Consider the following 16,854-nt stretch of genomic DNA (forward strand, 5'->3'; position numbering starts at 1 on the left):
TGCCAGACTGCCTGACTTGCTGGTGCAGCATAACTGTGTCTGACAGATCCAACCCACATAGCAATCCATTATTAAATGGACAGCAAGTCGTGGATGTTAATCCATGTATTATTAGAGTCAGACGGTGAAAAGAAGAAGAGGCGGAGGAGGGAAAATAGGTCTACAGCTTCTGACATTACATGCCATGTTGAGAACACTCATTCTACACTCCTGATAAAAGAGAAACAAACAGAATCAAAGACATGACAAATGTGAAATTAACATGAATCCCAAAGTAGTTGCTGTGAACTTGGTTAAGTCTCTAATAAAATAAATAAATTATTTCCAGTATGAAAAATAAATAACTCATGTTCATCCAGACATGATATAACTGCTCTACTATGAAAAACATTGGAATCTGTTGCATTTGTCAAAGCAGTCTGAGTGTCTCATATATATATATATATATATATATATATATACACACACACACACACAGTAACTCTGGCCCCACCACAGAAACACAAAAAGACAGCACCCACACACAAGTCCCGTAAACCATCAGACTGCAACCAGACTCGAACCCAAACCCAAACCAACCAGTTCCCTGAAATGAGTTGTGATTCTAAAGAATTTTACAAGCTTCCGCAAAGAAATTTAGTAAATATCTGTGATTTTTAGAAATTATGCAGGAACAATTTTAACGAGTAGTACAGGCAACCATTTAAATCTGCCTGCTGTGGTAACTATTTTAACTGTTCCAGCATGGCAGAAAGGCACAAGCTGAGTCTTTTATGTCCAGAACTGACTAAAGTCAGTCTATCCAAGGACAGGGCTCCATTAGATCATCTCTGAAATACATCTGGAAGAGAAACATAACTTGAGCTCAACTCTGAGCGATAAAACATCTCCTTCCCTTTACATTAGAAAAGGAGAACGTGTGTGGGCAGCTAAATACTTGGCAAAATGCGCAGTGACAAAATAAAGCCAGTAGACATTGTGAGGTTCAGTGTGTTAATTATCTGTCTGGCAATGACACTAAAGTGGTTGTCTAGTTAATGAAACACTTAAAGATCGCTGGTGCTCAACAATACATGAAAAACACTAACCTTCCCAGGAACTTATACCTTTGGCCTTTTATTATTTTATTTCTTAATTGAGGCCATGTTGTCTCTGGATGAGTTTGAACAAGAATAACTTGTATAACAAACAGAGTTTTAATTTACAAGTTGGTCCAGGCACAGATACTTGTATTTTCCAAAGCCCATACAAAAGAAATGGGACATACATTCAATTTCACTCAGCTATAACAGAACACACAAGTGAAACTAATGGCCAAATTTTTAAAGCACTTTGCTTTGGCTATTTTCACACTGTAAAAAGGGAAATTATATAAAAAATGAGACAGAGACTTTGTGAATGACTCTCATATTAAGTACCCTAGATATCTTTATACTAGCCGCTTACCAGTATAAAGATATGACAATGCTTGAACATTTCAAAACTAGAGCCAGTGTTCAGTTGTTTTTTAGGCATTACTGGCCTTTATTTTAGACATGTTTTCACAGTCAGTTGGCAGGAAATAGGGTGGAGAGAGAGGGGAGGACATGCAGTAAATGTCAACGGGCCGGGACTCGAACCCGCACAGTTAAGCACTCTGTTAAGCAGTCGACTGCAAACTTGCTGCCTGAGCAGACAACCCGACTAACAATAAATTAATGTTAAAGATAACATTATTATGAGTGAAATAAAATGCTACTTTATATTATTTGTGTATATCAGTGAAGTGAGGTCAAAATAATTGTTTCAGTACAGTTTTGGAGCATATCTTCAATGTCAAAATACAATGTTAAGCAAGAACTGGGGCTGCAAACCACAACATAGGAGGAAACAATTCAAACAATAAGAACAAAGCTGTTTGTCTCTGATTGACTTTTATTTCAGTGCAGTCAACATGAACACAAATTATTTCCCATTTTGTCAAATCAGCTTCAATTGTTAGTTTACATTAATTCCTGCATTGTATCCCTCCAATACACAAAGGCCTAAAACGGGATTTGACAACTTTGAAAAGCTGGCATTCATCCTCACCAAAGAATATTCTGGCATTGAAGACAGCAAGTGAAAAAACTTTTCACTTTTTCACTGTCTCCCTGTGAAGAGAATTAAGGGTCTGCCACACAGTGCTCCTGCTTTAACACTGTTAAGGTTAAAATATTCCCAACACGTTCTCTATCAGGGACAGGTCATGTGTGCAGGCAACCCAGTCCGCTGCCTGAGCAATCTTTCAAGTCCGGGGCTTCATAACGTCCAGAGTGTGGTTTTATATAGTTTTTTAAAATATAAATTGCATGGATTTTCCAAGTGTGAATGATCTTTACTACGGTCACATATACAACCCAGTCCCGTCACACAGCCTGTCGTTGGCTTGTATTTCTCATAACAAAGTGGTCTTTACAGAGTACACAGCAACCAGAAGCATACAGTATAGCATACGCATTTTCAGTGTGTGATCAATCAATCTCAATAAGCCCAAATACAATGACGCTGCCTTAGAGGTAGCAGTTATTTTTATTTATGAAGTTGCTATTTAATAAATATAAAACACGGTTACATAATGCGTTATAAGTAATGGCTAATTAGCTGATTTAAACCCTGTTTAGGCATTTTTAGAAACTTATACCCCAAAAACAACCAAAACAAAAGGCCATTATATAAGGGATATATCCAAAAATCCCTTGATTTCTGCCATTAATGGACAAAAATTACCAAAATTACCAGAGTATTCAACAATAATTTCGTGATTGTGATTTACTGATAATGTCTTCTATAAAGACTCATAAAGAGGGAAAACAAAATCAAGATTAACATTGACTGTTTACATAAAAACAAGCTATTTTCTTACTTCGCTGCCACCCCTAAATTGTGCCTGGCTTTACTTTTTTCCAGACTTGAAGTGCTGGAAGTACTTTATTATGCCAAATAAATTCAATGAGATGACTCATACAAAACTTAGGTATGAAACTGCTTATCAATTTAAACCCAAAGTAACTGTATGCTGTTAATTCGTTCTTTAATCAATACATGTTTTAACTTACATTATACATTTATTCAGAGGACATCATCTATAAAATGCAAACTTTGGTCTGTATGTCATATAATTGTCACTTCTTTGGATATCATCTGATGCAGAATATATTTGCTCTTAATCAACAGTTAAGACCAAAATTATTTCATTTTTAACACACATTAAATACAGGTCTTTCTCAAAATATTAGCATATTGTGATAAAGTTCATTATTTTCCATAATGTCATGATGAAAATTTAACATTCATATATTTTAGATTCATTGCACACTAACTGAAATATTTCAGGTCTTTTATTGTCTTAATACGGATGATTTTGGCATACAGCTTATGAAAACCCAAAATTCCTATCTCACAAAATTAGCATATCATTAAAAGGGTCTCTAAACGAGCTATGAACCTAATCATCTGAATCAACGAGTTAACTCTAAACACCTGCAAAAGATTCCTGAGGCCTTTAAAACTCCCAGCCTGGTTCATCACTCAAAACCCCAATTATGGGTAAGACTGCCGACCTGACTGCTGTCCAGAAGGCCACTATTGACACCCTCAAGCAAGAGGTTAAGACACAGAAAGAAATTTCTGAACGAATAGGCTGTTCCCAGAGTGCTGTATCAAGGCACCTCAGTGGGAAGTCTGTGGGAAGGAAAAAGTGTGGCAGAAAACGCTGCACAACGAGAAGAAGTGACCGGACCCTGAGGAAGATTGTGGAGAAGGGCCGATTCCAGACCTTGGGGGACCTGCGGAAGCAGTGGACTGAGTGTGGAGTAGAAACATCCAGAGCCACCGTGCACAGGCGTGTGCAGGAAATGGGCTACAGGTGCCGCATTCCCCAGACCTGGGCTACAGAGAAGCAGCACTGGACTGTTGCTCAGTGGTCCAAAGTACTTTTTCAGATTAAAGCAAATTCTGCAAGTCATTCAGAAATCAAGGTGCCAGAGTCTGGAGGAAGACTGGGGAGAAGGAAATGCCAAAATGCCAGAAGTCCAGTGTCAAGTACCCACAGTCAGTGATGGTCTGGGGTGCCGTGTCAGCTGCTGGTGTTGGTCCACTGTGTTTTATCAAGGGCAGGGTCAATGCAGCTAGCTATCAGGAAATTTTGGAGCACTTCATGCTTCCATCTGCTGAAAAGCTTTATGGAGATGAAGATTTCATTTTTCAGCACGACCTGGCACCTGCTCACTGTGCCAAAACCACTGGTAAATGGTTTACTGACCATGGTATCACTGTGCTCAATTGGCCTGCCAACTCTCCTGACCTGAACCCCATAGAGAATCTGTGGGATATTGTGAAGAGATCGTTGAGAGACTCAAGACCCAACACTCTGGATGAGCTAAAGGCCGCTATCGAAGCATCCTGGGCCTCCATAAGACCTCAGCAGTGCCACAGGTTGATTGCCTCCATGCCACGCCACATTGAAGCAGTCATTTCTGCAAAAGGATTCCCGACCAAGTATTGAGTGCATAACTGTACATGATTATTTGAAGGTTGATGTTTTTTGTATTAAAAACACTTTTCTTTTATTGGTCGGATGAAATATGCTAATTTTGTGAGATAGGAATTTTGGGTTTTCATGAGCTGTATGCCAAACTCATCCGTATGAAGACAATACAAGACCTGAAATATTTCAGTTAGTGTGCAATGAATCTAAAATATACGAATGCTAAATTTTCATGATGACATTATGGAAAATAATGAACTTCATCACAATATGCTAATATTTTGAGAAGGACCTGTAAATAGTGGTCATTTCTTTTATTTTAAAATAAACACTCCTTTAACATCATTTTATTATTTTTTTAAGAGATGCCTGCTTCATTTTCAATAAGAAACAAATTACATCAAATCTGAATCTGCAACTGATATGAATAATGTTTGACTTAACTTTTCCAACACTGTGGACAGGGAAATCTTAAATCATGAGTGAACTACTTTAGTATTATTACTTAAAACAAAATGCATTAGTGATGCAGCATTTTGTGTTGTACTTTTCTCTAAATAGTCTTTATTTCTGCCTGAATTTACATCGCTGCTATACTTCTGCATTATTTGGTGCTACTGTACCACTTGCTGTGCATGTAACCAAAAACAGGAGGTATACACAGTCTGAAAGCTATCATCTTTTCCAACAAGAAGTTATAAATCTCTAATATTCTTGGAATAATAATATAGCAACATCAAGCAACCTCTGCAATTGATGGAAATTACTGCTTTGATTCACTTTCTTTGAAGTAGACTAATGGAGCAGAATCACTGCAAATGTTTTGGGAAATAGTTTTTGCTTAATCCTCTGAGAATTGTAGCCATCCACCATTTTAGAGACAACAAGTTGCTTAAATGCCTGCCTTTGGTGCCTCTGAGAACCACAGTACTCTCAGCTAAATATGATTTCCCATATGGACCAGCAGCTTTTATAAAAGTCATAAAGCAGTAAATACAAAGATCCATCTCGCTGTTAAGGTGAGAAATTAAGCTTCACAGGGAACATGTATGTAAAAACTCACAGAGGCACTTTTTAACAGATAAGAACAACATTTTGAAAAACAATAAAAAAAGAAATAAAAAAAACCATGGACAAAAGTCCCCAGTGTTTTCCTTCAGAGAGATCAAAAAGACTGGTTTTGATATTCACCCAGCTGAGGAAGGATTCTTAATGAAGATAAAGTCAAGACAGATGAGTGTGTGTGTGTGTGGGTGTGAGTGTGTACCCGTATTTTTGCAGCTTTAGTATAATGGGATCTGTTTGCAGCTAAAGAAAACCGCTTGGGACGTGTAATTCCTGTCATGGAAAACCTCGGGGGGGGACATAGCACCAAAGCTATGTTTGTTTTTCTGGGAAACAAAGACCAGAGAAAAACTCTAGCAGCTTTGACATTTCTCATTTTGTACTTATTACCTGGAAAAATGCATTTTAGTGTTGAACCGTAAACCACCAACAAAACCATGGTTAAAGCATAAAAAGACAGCTTTAGAAACCGTACACAAGCAACATTATAAATCCAGTTTATTTTTGAAGCAAAGAGGGCCAGAAAAGCTAAAACAGATTAAAGTTACCTAGCTCTAGTTTGTGCTTTTCATCTTTGAACCTCTGCCGGTCAAGGAACTAAAACACGATGTTATTGATCATAGTGTGTTTGAAAAGGTCAAACCAAGTTATGCTATAGCTACTGTAAGGGAGTACAGAAACTGATCATACACTAAGCAATGCCAACTGCACTAAATATTAATCAAATGTAACATAAGACACCTTGAAAATCACCAGCTCTGTAATAGCACTGTGTTTAACAGAATAGGAAAGTCTTATTGTACACCCAGTTGTAAAATGACCTCCTCTCCCTACGAATACAATTAATAACCATTCTTTACTGGAAAGCTTGTGAAATGACACTTTATAGCTACAATGTTAATTCTTTGTTTAATTTCAATCTAACATACCTAACAGCAAAGCAGATATTTCCTCAAAATTATTATGTTGGACAGAGCAGCAAATTTGTTTTAAATAAATTTGTTAAATAAATTTGTTTTAAGTATAAATTTACACAGCAATCTTCAGCCATCTGAATCTAATTTGCTGGAAGCTTATTTTCTCCTAAATCTCCTAAGCAAGCAGCTCGCTGATTCTGCTCTGGCCCAACCCGAAATCTCCCGAGAGCGCAGACTGCCTACCAGGCGAGAGGAGGCCAAATGGCAGCAGCAGAACAGAATGTAATGTTACATTACATACAGACAAATGACTCATTTACACAGCTCAGCATCATGGAAGAGTCTTTAAACAAAATTGACTTTTTACCCTAAGTCATCCTGGATGAGAGAGATGTCAGCTACTCAGCTTCAAATTTTGTGAAAGCTACATTTTATTGCTGATCTTAATAAAAGGGGAATGAAACATTGGGAAAGTCAGAGGTTTGCTGGCTGGTGCAAGGCTAAAAGACTCTTGGAGATATCAATGCAGCATTGATAATTGTATTCTCAATAGTGCATTTATATTCTCAATAAGTCTTACAATTTATCTTAGGTCATATATATAATTTTAAGGATTTAATTTGTGCAAATAACTCTTTCCAAATCACCTGGAGGACATTTTTGACAGAAAACTGTACAACCTGGAGCTGATTTGAAATGTTCATTTTAATGTTAACATTTTATTATAGACTGCTGGAGATAGGCACCAGCTTCCCCGTGACCCACTATGGAATAAGCGGTAGAAAATGACTGACTGACTGACTGATTTATTTAAAATGGTAATTATGGGCAATTGAAAACGATCGCTAATTTGACTGATTTAGTGATCTCACAGTGTAGTAATTTCACAAACCCGCTTTAAAGACTGCTTCATGCTGGGAGTTAAAAAAGTTTTGTTTGACTATAAGTGCCTCAGTCTTTCATGGCTGACTGCTTGAATCTGTTCTATAGAAATCTATAACCAAAGTCAAATGGACCGGCTGCAAGGCAATTACTGCCAAGTGGTTCCTATTGCGTCTCTTTGTCACTCTAATACTTGATATTTGGTTTTTATTAGATAAATGTCAAGAGGAATTAGAGCCTTCATTTATTTTGTACGACATCGCCTGCCTCTCCAAGCTTATCTCGGGCAACTCTCTCTTCCCGCTGCTGTTGGTCCTTTCACCTTCTCTGGGATGACAAACAACCACAACAGAGACAAAAGCTTCCCTTGAGGCTCCTCAGCTAAAACAACTAAACAGGGATAAATCAAAATGACATGTATTGAGCCATGGTGGGGAATAAACAGAATGTAGAATACACATGAAATGATTTAAACTGAAGCATTCGGTTTGGTTCCTCGGTGTGTGTCACAGCGTGGTGTGCGAGGATCGAAGCTGAAGACGTTTCAGAGGGAAGACTTCAGTGTATCCCTCTAGGGGAATAAACTGTTTGAAGATCAGATTCCCAGATAAGGACTGAGAAAGAGAGTACCCCCGAGTGCACAGAGGCAACAACAAAACAACAGGTTTTGAGATTTCCTGTCCGGTACTGAAAAATATTGACATTTAGGGCTCTTAATTATGACATATATTCCATGTCCAAAAGGGTCCTCTCTGGAAAGTGCCACTGCTCACAGAGATGGTCAGCAAATCACAAAATCACATACTGATACACTTCCAAGAGAAACGGTTAATTAGAAATGTCCTGTTTCTGTTGTAGGTTTGTTGCTGTATAAACCTCTAAAATAAATTTAAATGTGTAATTTAAAGATTTGACCGATATATGATTGGAAACAGGGCTGAGGCCATAAATATAGACTGCATGGCTGCTGAAGATCATATTTTCACTGAGGTTTAAAAGCTGACAGCTAAAATACTGAGGCACACTTAGGTAAAAGAAAACAAATATGGATCTATAAATTTTATGTCTCAGTATTAGTAGATGTATTTGTCAGATTTGCTGGATTACTTCAAATGTCTAGGCGGAGCTTGTCATTGAAGACTACTATGTTGCTGAGTATTCAGACCATCTAACAGCTGGCAACTACAGGGGTTGGACAATGAAACTGAAACACCTGTCATTTTAGTGTGGGAGGTTTCATGGCTAAATTGGACCAGCCTGGTAGCCAGTCTTCATTGATTGCACATTGCACCAGTAAGAGCAGAGTGTGAAGGTTCAATTAACAGGATAAGAGCACAGTTCTGCTCAAAATATTGAAATGCACACAACATTATGGGTGACATACCAGAGTTCAAAAGAGGACAAATTGTTGGTGCACGTCTTGCTGGCGCATCTGTGACCAAGACAGCAAGTCTTTGTGATGTATCAAGAGCCACGGTATCTAGGTTAATGTCAGCATACCACCAAGAAGGACGAACCACATCCAACAGGATTAACTGTGGACGCAAGAGGAAGCTGTCTGAAAGGGATGTTCAGGTGCTAACCTGGATTGTATCCAAAAAACATAAAACCACGGCTGCCCAAATCACGGCAGAATTAAATGTGCACCTCAACTCTCCTGTTTCCACCAGAACTGTCCGTCAGGAGCTCCACAGGATCAATATACACAGCCGGGCTGCTATAGCCAAACCTTTGGTCACTCATGCCAATGCCAAACGTCGGTTTCAATGGTGCAAGGACCGCAAATCTTGGGCTGTGGACAATGTGAAACATGTATTGTTCTCTGATGAGTCCACCTTTACTGTTTTCCCCACATCCGGGAGAGTTACGGTGTTGCGAAGCCCCAAAGAAGCGTACCACCCAGACTGTTGCATGCCCAGAGTGAAGCATGGGGGTGGATCAGTGATGGTTTGGGCTGCCATATCATGGCATTCCCTTGGCCCAATACTTGTGCTAGATGGGCGCGTCACTGCCAAGGACTACCGAACCATTCTTGAGGATCATGTGCATCCAATGGTTCAAACATTGTATCCTGAAGGCGGTGCCTTCTATCAGGATGACAATGCACCAATACACACAGCAAGACTGGTGAAAGATTGGTTTGATGAACATGAAAGTGAAGTTGAACATCTCCCATGGCCTGCACAGTCACCAGATCTAAATATTATTGAGCCACTTTGGGGTGTTTTGGAGGAGCGAGTCAGGAAACGTTTTCCTCCACCAGTATCATGTAGTGACCTGGCCACTATCCTGCAAGAAGAATGGCTTAAAATCCCTCTGACCACTGTGCAGGACTTGTATATGTCATTCCCAAGATGAATTGACGCTGTATTGGCCGCAAAAGAAGGCCCTACACCATACTAATAAATTATTGTGGTCTAAAACCAGGTGTTTCAGTTTCATTGTCCAACCCCTGTATGTTTGGTGTTATTTGAGACTTCAATCGGAGTTGGGGTTGTGGCATAAAATAAAACAAGAATTGACAGAAGAAAGTTTATATTTTGTGTGCTTTTTACAAAAATGTGGTTTCTCCAGCGACATTATTCCTCTATCCTCAACCTACACTTGAGTGATCTTCAACCCACAAATGTAGCTATATAAACACCCAGATCGTTCCAATTGTTTGCCAGAGAGCAGATGGGTCTTTCCTGAATGGAGGAGTCAATTTCCGAAATGGCCATAATGCAGACTCTTCAGGAAATGAGTTTAATCATATTAGATAATGTAAAGAATGAGATAAAAATCTTAAGAGTCTGTTCAATAAGAAGTGTGTGTGTGTTGCCTCTATCTACACAGTATAACAAACCCCATCCACAACACAGTCAGAGGACAGACAGAATTTAAATGTGCTACAACTAATTTCCAATTTGTCTGCTGAAGTTCTGATCGTATCAATCTGTGTGCGTCTCCTCTCGCCTGTCAGTGTGTCTTTTTGTGTGCATCTCTGCCTGAATCCTGGCTGCCAGAATACTGAGGCCAACACAGAAATCATCCGACTTCTTTCTACTGTTTCAGTGCCAAGCTAGGGGGGGAAAGAGCCAAACTCAGACTGCAGAAGCTACATTGCCACGAGCATTCACAGACAAACGCGTCTAACCGGCTCATCATACTTAACTTCAGGTACCACAGAACTAAAATTAAAAGTAATCTCCGGCCATATGATCTTATCTTCTGTCCCTGCCTGATGGCAAAGCATGAGAATAAACACACACAAACACCTCATTGTGCTTTCAGTCACAAGCACCAGCAGACTTTGGAACAATACAAAAAGACGCTTGTGAAGAGAATTAAAAGGGGAACATAGCTGTGGAGGAAGTAGTGATAAGGCAAAAAGATAAGATTGAAAGAGAGGAATAAAAGATGAGGAAAGATGCTAAAACAAGCAGGAGAAACAAAAGACTTAAACATCTAATCTAAGAACTGAGTAGAAGTAAAAGGTTAGTGAACCTGAAGTGACTACTGTTATCAGCTCCATCCAAATCCAGGCCTTTGTCAGTTCTCCTCATAATGCCGCCTGCAGCAGCAGCAGCATCAGCAGCTCCCAGTAGCTGTAATGGCTGAACTTTCTGGCAGTGTCAGTGTCACCATAGATGAGCTTCACTGCATTACTCAAACACATCACGGTCAAAGAACAAGTCCTGAAGCAACATCAGAGGACAATTTGAAAACTTGGCAAGGGAAGAATATGATCCACTGACAGATGATAGCTTTTAACTCAAAGCTGCATCTTCAGGTCCAACGCTGTCCACAATTATTGGCAACCGAGATTAAGATGGGTAAAAAATGTATTTTATTTATGGCAGTAGCCTTAACTCTTTTTACACTTTTACATTAAGGAAGAGGGAGATAGAACACCTTAAAATATACTATTATCTACAATACAGGTCAAAAGTTTGGATAAACCTTCTCATTCAGTGGTTTGTCTTTATTTATAGTACTACCTCTGGGAACACCTTTAAGACCGTTGGAAAACCATTTCAGGAAGGAAAGCTCTATCCTAGGATATCCCCTCGATCCATTACAGGTGGTGGGAGACAAGAAGAACCCCAGCAAAACTAACATCACAATATCTCACAGTTCATGCATGAAGCTGTTGCAGAGCACGCAAGCTCCTTCAGTGAAAAACCGCTGCATCTAAGGTGATCAAAGGAGCGTTATCGCAGGTCCCTTCTCCCAGCAGCTGTTCATAACCATCAGTGTTCCCAACAAAATCAAACTCAATAAGTTGTTTATATCCCAGCTGTTAGTTTGCATAGTTTTTCCATTTCTTGTAAATAGTCAGTTTTTTATACACAAATATACAGGCACATTTTATAATAATACTGTACATTTATTTAAATGTACAGTATTATTTTCTTATGTTATAAATTTGGCCTTACTGTAGAGTCTTTTACATTTTTACCTTTGTGTATATCTGTCTGCCTTTCATTTTGTTGCTGGTACACCTACATTTCCCCATGAAGGGACAATAAAGCATATTTCTTTTCTATTTTATTTCTTTTCTAATTTCTGTCTTGTCCTATGACAAACATATTTTTCCAGTTAAAGTCCCTGCAGAGGTGAGCTAACTTCACACGTGATGGTAGGACAGAAAAAAGCCTTCTCGTGGCGTGCCTCTGAAACATCTATTGGGATACACACAGACATGGTGGCTGTGCTTTACTGCAGTTCTCTAAAAGTGAGGTTTTAGGTTGTTACCTCCCTTACCATCTTTTTCACTATGTGAGGAAGTGGTAGAAATCTGGGTCCTCTTTCCATTTTTGAACAGTGGTGAGGAGAAATTGGTCTCTCTTACATCATTCTTGTACATCAGGAAAAAATTATATCAAAGAATGCTAATTTAAAGCACATAGTCACCGATCAACTTCTAAAAATGTGAAAGAGGTGATCTGGTGAAAAAACAAATCAAATAAAAAACAAGTATTATTTCTTAGTGTACAATTTTCCCACCTTGGATAAATCTTTTCAAAGTAAAGGTGTGATTTTTAAAAACATTTCAGTGTAAAATTATGCAAACACAAAGAAATATAAACTATTTAAAATACACATTTGGTTGATTCTATTTTATTCACACAATCCTGAGTAAGAAACAGAGGTGCCAATACTTGTGGAACACACTGTATAAGATAACCCAACACAGCAATCCCTTGCCAATTCCAGACGTTTCTCCCAATCCCCCTACAGCCTCACAGTCTACATGAAATAATTAAAAGTTCACAGAGAGAAAATTTGAAATTAAAGTCTCAAACTCAGACAACCAAAAGGTTCCGGAAAGGTAATTATGAAGACAGCAGGCAGAGAGAAAGTGAGCACGTAAACTAAGAAATGATGTTTCGTTTTCTGTCGTCTGTGGACCACCCAGTTTAAACTGTAGCTACTCTGTACCTGAGACCGGATGAGATTAAATGTCACACGTGTTCATCTGGGACTCCCGACTCATTACCAGCACATCGGCTCTGGAATCGAAGAGTTGTGACGGCAAACCAGGGGGGACGAAGCCATGTGGATTCGGCAGCTCAACCGCCATGCAGCGTGCAATTAACTCTATAATGTGTTTACAAATGAGGTCTACTTAGTCACACTCCCCAGAGTGTGTGACGGAGAGTTATTTGTATGCAGGTGAAGTTTCTGCGCTCTGCACGAATACATGACTGCAGAGTGAAAATTAAAACAACAAGATGATGTTAGGAATGAGGAGGAAAAAAAAGAATGTCGTTTTGGAAAAGAAGTGCCTTTTTAGGATCAAATCCTTTATTGGGATGAGTTACAGCAGTTTTGCATATGAAATAAGACAGGCTAAAAGCATTTGCTAATGCATTAGAGAGAAAGGACAGGTGTGGTTACAAAGCCTGACTGTGTCCTTCCTCTGAGGAGGATTTCAAAAAGCTCCTAATCAGGCACAAAGTGATATGATAATGTTCATCTGAAATGCAGGATGGCAGCCATGCGACTTCAGTTTTGGCACCAGAGAGAGCCCCCTCACAGAAACTCAAACATGTCTCGGCTCATTACGCTCCCCTCCTCTCTCTGCATCTGTCCATCCATCCATCTGAGTCCATTTGATCGACTGAACAGTTCAGAGGGTTCGTATATTCTCTAAAGAAGGGTGCATGTCAGCTTCAGCTTATCTGACATCTGCAAATGGCTCATAATCTACACTGAAAATTACCCACGTGTAAATGGGCCCCTGATAAGAGAACACATGTTGCTTGTTAAAGAAAAGAAAAGCTTTTTAAAGTTTTCAACATTTTCTGGTTCCAGGACTTTTAACGAGTATTGTTTTCTTTCACAGCCAACATGTTTTGTACATTTTGTACCTTTTGTTTTGTGCTTGGATCAGCTGCTGATTATTGGGTTGTCAGCACAGTTCTCACAGCAAACTGAATTTTTTTCACAGTGTCAAATAAATGCTTTGTTTTAATGGAGAATGTATGGTTAAAGCTGTGGAAACACGAATATTATTTGATGCTTTGACAGAACACTTTCTAGATTTTTCTGTTGCGATACGCACGATAGGTCATTGTATCCAAGCCTTTTATTTAAAAGTTAAGTTGATGGGAGAAGTGAGGTAACAAAAAAAGGAGCAGGTTAGTGATAACCGCAGCCTTGAGAGGAATGAGAATCAAAGTGCATTAAACAATTTAGGGGGGATTTACAAGGTGTGGACTGCAGCTGGAGTCAGTGCTTCCTGAGCCATCACATATAAATGTATCCAGGACATTCATCGTGTCAAGCCACTCCGGAACCAGAGACATCAGGATTGTCTTACCTGGCCTGAGGGAGAAAATGAGTGGACTGTTGCTAAGTGGTTCAAAGTCCTCTTTTCAGATGAAAATATATTTTTAATTTCATTTGAAAATCGTAGTCCCACAGTCTAGAGGAAAATTAGAGAAGCGAAAGCAGACGAGCTGAAAGTCATTCTTAAAGCAACCTGGACTTTATTAACACCTCAGCAGAGCCACAGGCTGATTAGCTCCATGCTACGCTGCATTGATGCAGTAATTCATGCCAAATGAGCCGAAACCAAATAATGGGTGTATATGCCATAGAGTCCATGGCCATACTTTAAAATAAGTGAACATTTTTGTACTAACAATAATTTTTTTGTGGTCTTGGGTAATGTTCCAACTTTCTGAGAAACTGAACTTTGGCTTTTCATTAACATTAAACCATAATCATAAAAAAGAGCAGAAGTAAAAACCTGAAATATATTACTCTGTGTGTAATCAATCTATATTTGTGGTTCATTGTATAACTTGAAATACTCAAATAAATTTACTTTTTCATGATATTCTAATTTATTGAGATGCCACTGTATAAGTTGAAAAAGGGTTTCAGCCACCTCAGACCCGAGGTCTACCATTTTGCTTAATATTTGGTGTTTTGTTTTTCTAGATAGTAGAGGGAAAAATCAAAGAAATAAAAAGGAAGCTTCTTTCGTTTTACTTCACTGGCTTGCAATGGAAAATAACGATCTTGTGCCACACTGAAGAGTCTCCGCTCCTCGGTGAGTTGCATACTGAAAATTGTGTGACCTCCCCCACATCGAGTCTGCATGACGCCAAAGGGGAGCAAACAAAAAGGAGGGAGGATAAAAAGTCATTTATCTGTAAAGCTATCATTTATCAGCTTCTCACCCAAAACAGAGTTGAAGAATATAGGTATCCAACCCAAGAGATGCTAATGCCTGCTGGTTCTGATGCAAAATGGAAGTTGAAGGCAGATTAGTTGGGTGCGAGCCTAATAAAAAACAAGGAACCAAGAGGCAAAGGTGAAAAACGCTGAAAATATAAAGTTAAACTAGAAAATCGTAACTATTTGTGCCAATTTTACTACACCATATGATGTGTTTGTTTCCTGGGCAGAGCCAGCTCCTGCAAATGCAAGCCTTTGTCAGCTCTCTTCGTAACGGTGCCCGCAGCTACAGTAGCAGCAAAACATCTCCCGTTCTAAAGGGTGAAACACATACGGCACCATTGCCATGGAGAGAGTCCAGAGATATATTCTGTCTCTGCGCACTTCAAAGCAACCTGTCCAAATATGCGTTAATGATAAGAAATGTTGGGCATCAAATGATACACAAACAATGAATGATCTTACATACCATATGTCATTGCTACATACATGCTTGAACTCTAAAACCGGTTTACTTTTACAGTGGCCGACCTTGGTGGCTCAGAGGAGCAACAGCACCAGGTTTGACTCCAACCACCTTTGCGGCCTCTTTCTTTTCAGAAATCACACTGAGAGGAGCAGAAGACAGGCTGACGTCTCCTTCCTGTTGTCTCAACCCCAACCGCTGGTGGCAGATCGTCGCTCACAGTGCGCCTGGTTCAGCAAGAAGCGAGGGAGTGGTTCCTTTCCACTGTCGCCACATACTTACTCGAGAGGGTCGATGGCAAAAACATTGACTTGATGCAATCAGATGGACTTTAGATGTTTCCCTGCTTCAGCACACTTGATTTCAATTGATGGCTGATTGACAGGACTTAGTTGTGCTGAAGCAGGGAAACATCTAAAACATGCAGGGCAGTGTGCCATGAGGACCAGGATTGAGAAACACTGATTTAGACTTTATGGTATTATAATTAGGCCTGAGATTGACTGTGTGTAAGAGGGTATTAATCAGACTACATGATTGAATTGGAATCAACCGGGTTAATGTTAATCAGATTGGAACTGAATTTGAACCTAAATGGATTCTGTATGAATTGAACGTATGAATCGAATTGAATACGATTTGAATTGATTGGGCCGTTGTCTCCTGGACTGTCTTCTCTTTTCTGTGACACACCTCAAGAAGCAATACTAGCAACAACCCAAACAAGAGAAGCCCCTTTCTTAGACTGCGCCCACAGACAAGATACACAGAACAAGACAGGTGTGTGCACAACCATGACAATCAGGATTTATACAGCAAAAATAAATGATTTTTGAAACTTTAGCAAGGCCTGTTATTAGTTTGTGGCAGCCACCAGGATAAAAACAAATCCTCCCAAACATTTTAATGCAAGGTAAGTAAGGATTTGACAACTTTGAATTTTTTTCTTTCAAATGACATATTTCTGCTTCTTTCTTTATAAACTTTTGCTAGACAGTAGATACAACTACATCACAGTAAATTGGAATTTGCGTTCCGATGAGGCTCATTTGTCAGGTTGAAAAACCTTTTGAAAATAACATTTAAGCAGGTATTAAACATAATTTTCATTAAGCCCACATTTCTGTATAAAAAATGTTGGTCCGATGTAATATTCTGATGTCAAATGTCATGCTTTTATAAACTGTAAGCAGAAAATCATCATAATTAACAGAAATAAAGGCTTGAAAACATCAGTCTGTGAGTATTTAATCTATATAATATAATCTATATAATGTGAATTGAGTTCCTAAAATAAAATAACCTTCCAATAATATTATAATTCACTGAGATGCACCTGCACA

General features: G+C 39.0%; 1 protein-coding gene across 2 annotated transcripts in view; it reads right to left on the reverse strand.

Annotated features, from left to right (window-relative positions):
• The window catches only part of vps50 (VPS50 EARP/GARPII complex subunit), a 158,289-nt gene that overhangs the window by 39,808 nt on the left and 101,627 nt on the right, over window positions 1–16,854 (reverse strand). The window lies entirely within an intron of this gene.

Source organism: Girardinichthys multiradiatus, chromosome 13 (assembly GCF_021462225.1).
Source record: "Girardinichthys multiradiatus isolate DD_20200921_A chromosome 13, DD_fGirMul_XY1, whole genome shotgun sequence".
NCBI classification, from domain to species: Eukaryota; Metazoa; Chordata; class Actinopteri; order Cyprinodontiformes; family Goodeidae; genus Girardinichthys; species Girardinichthys multiradiatus.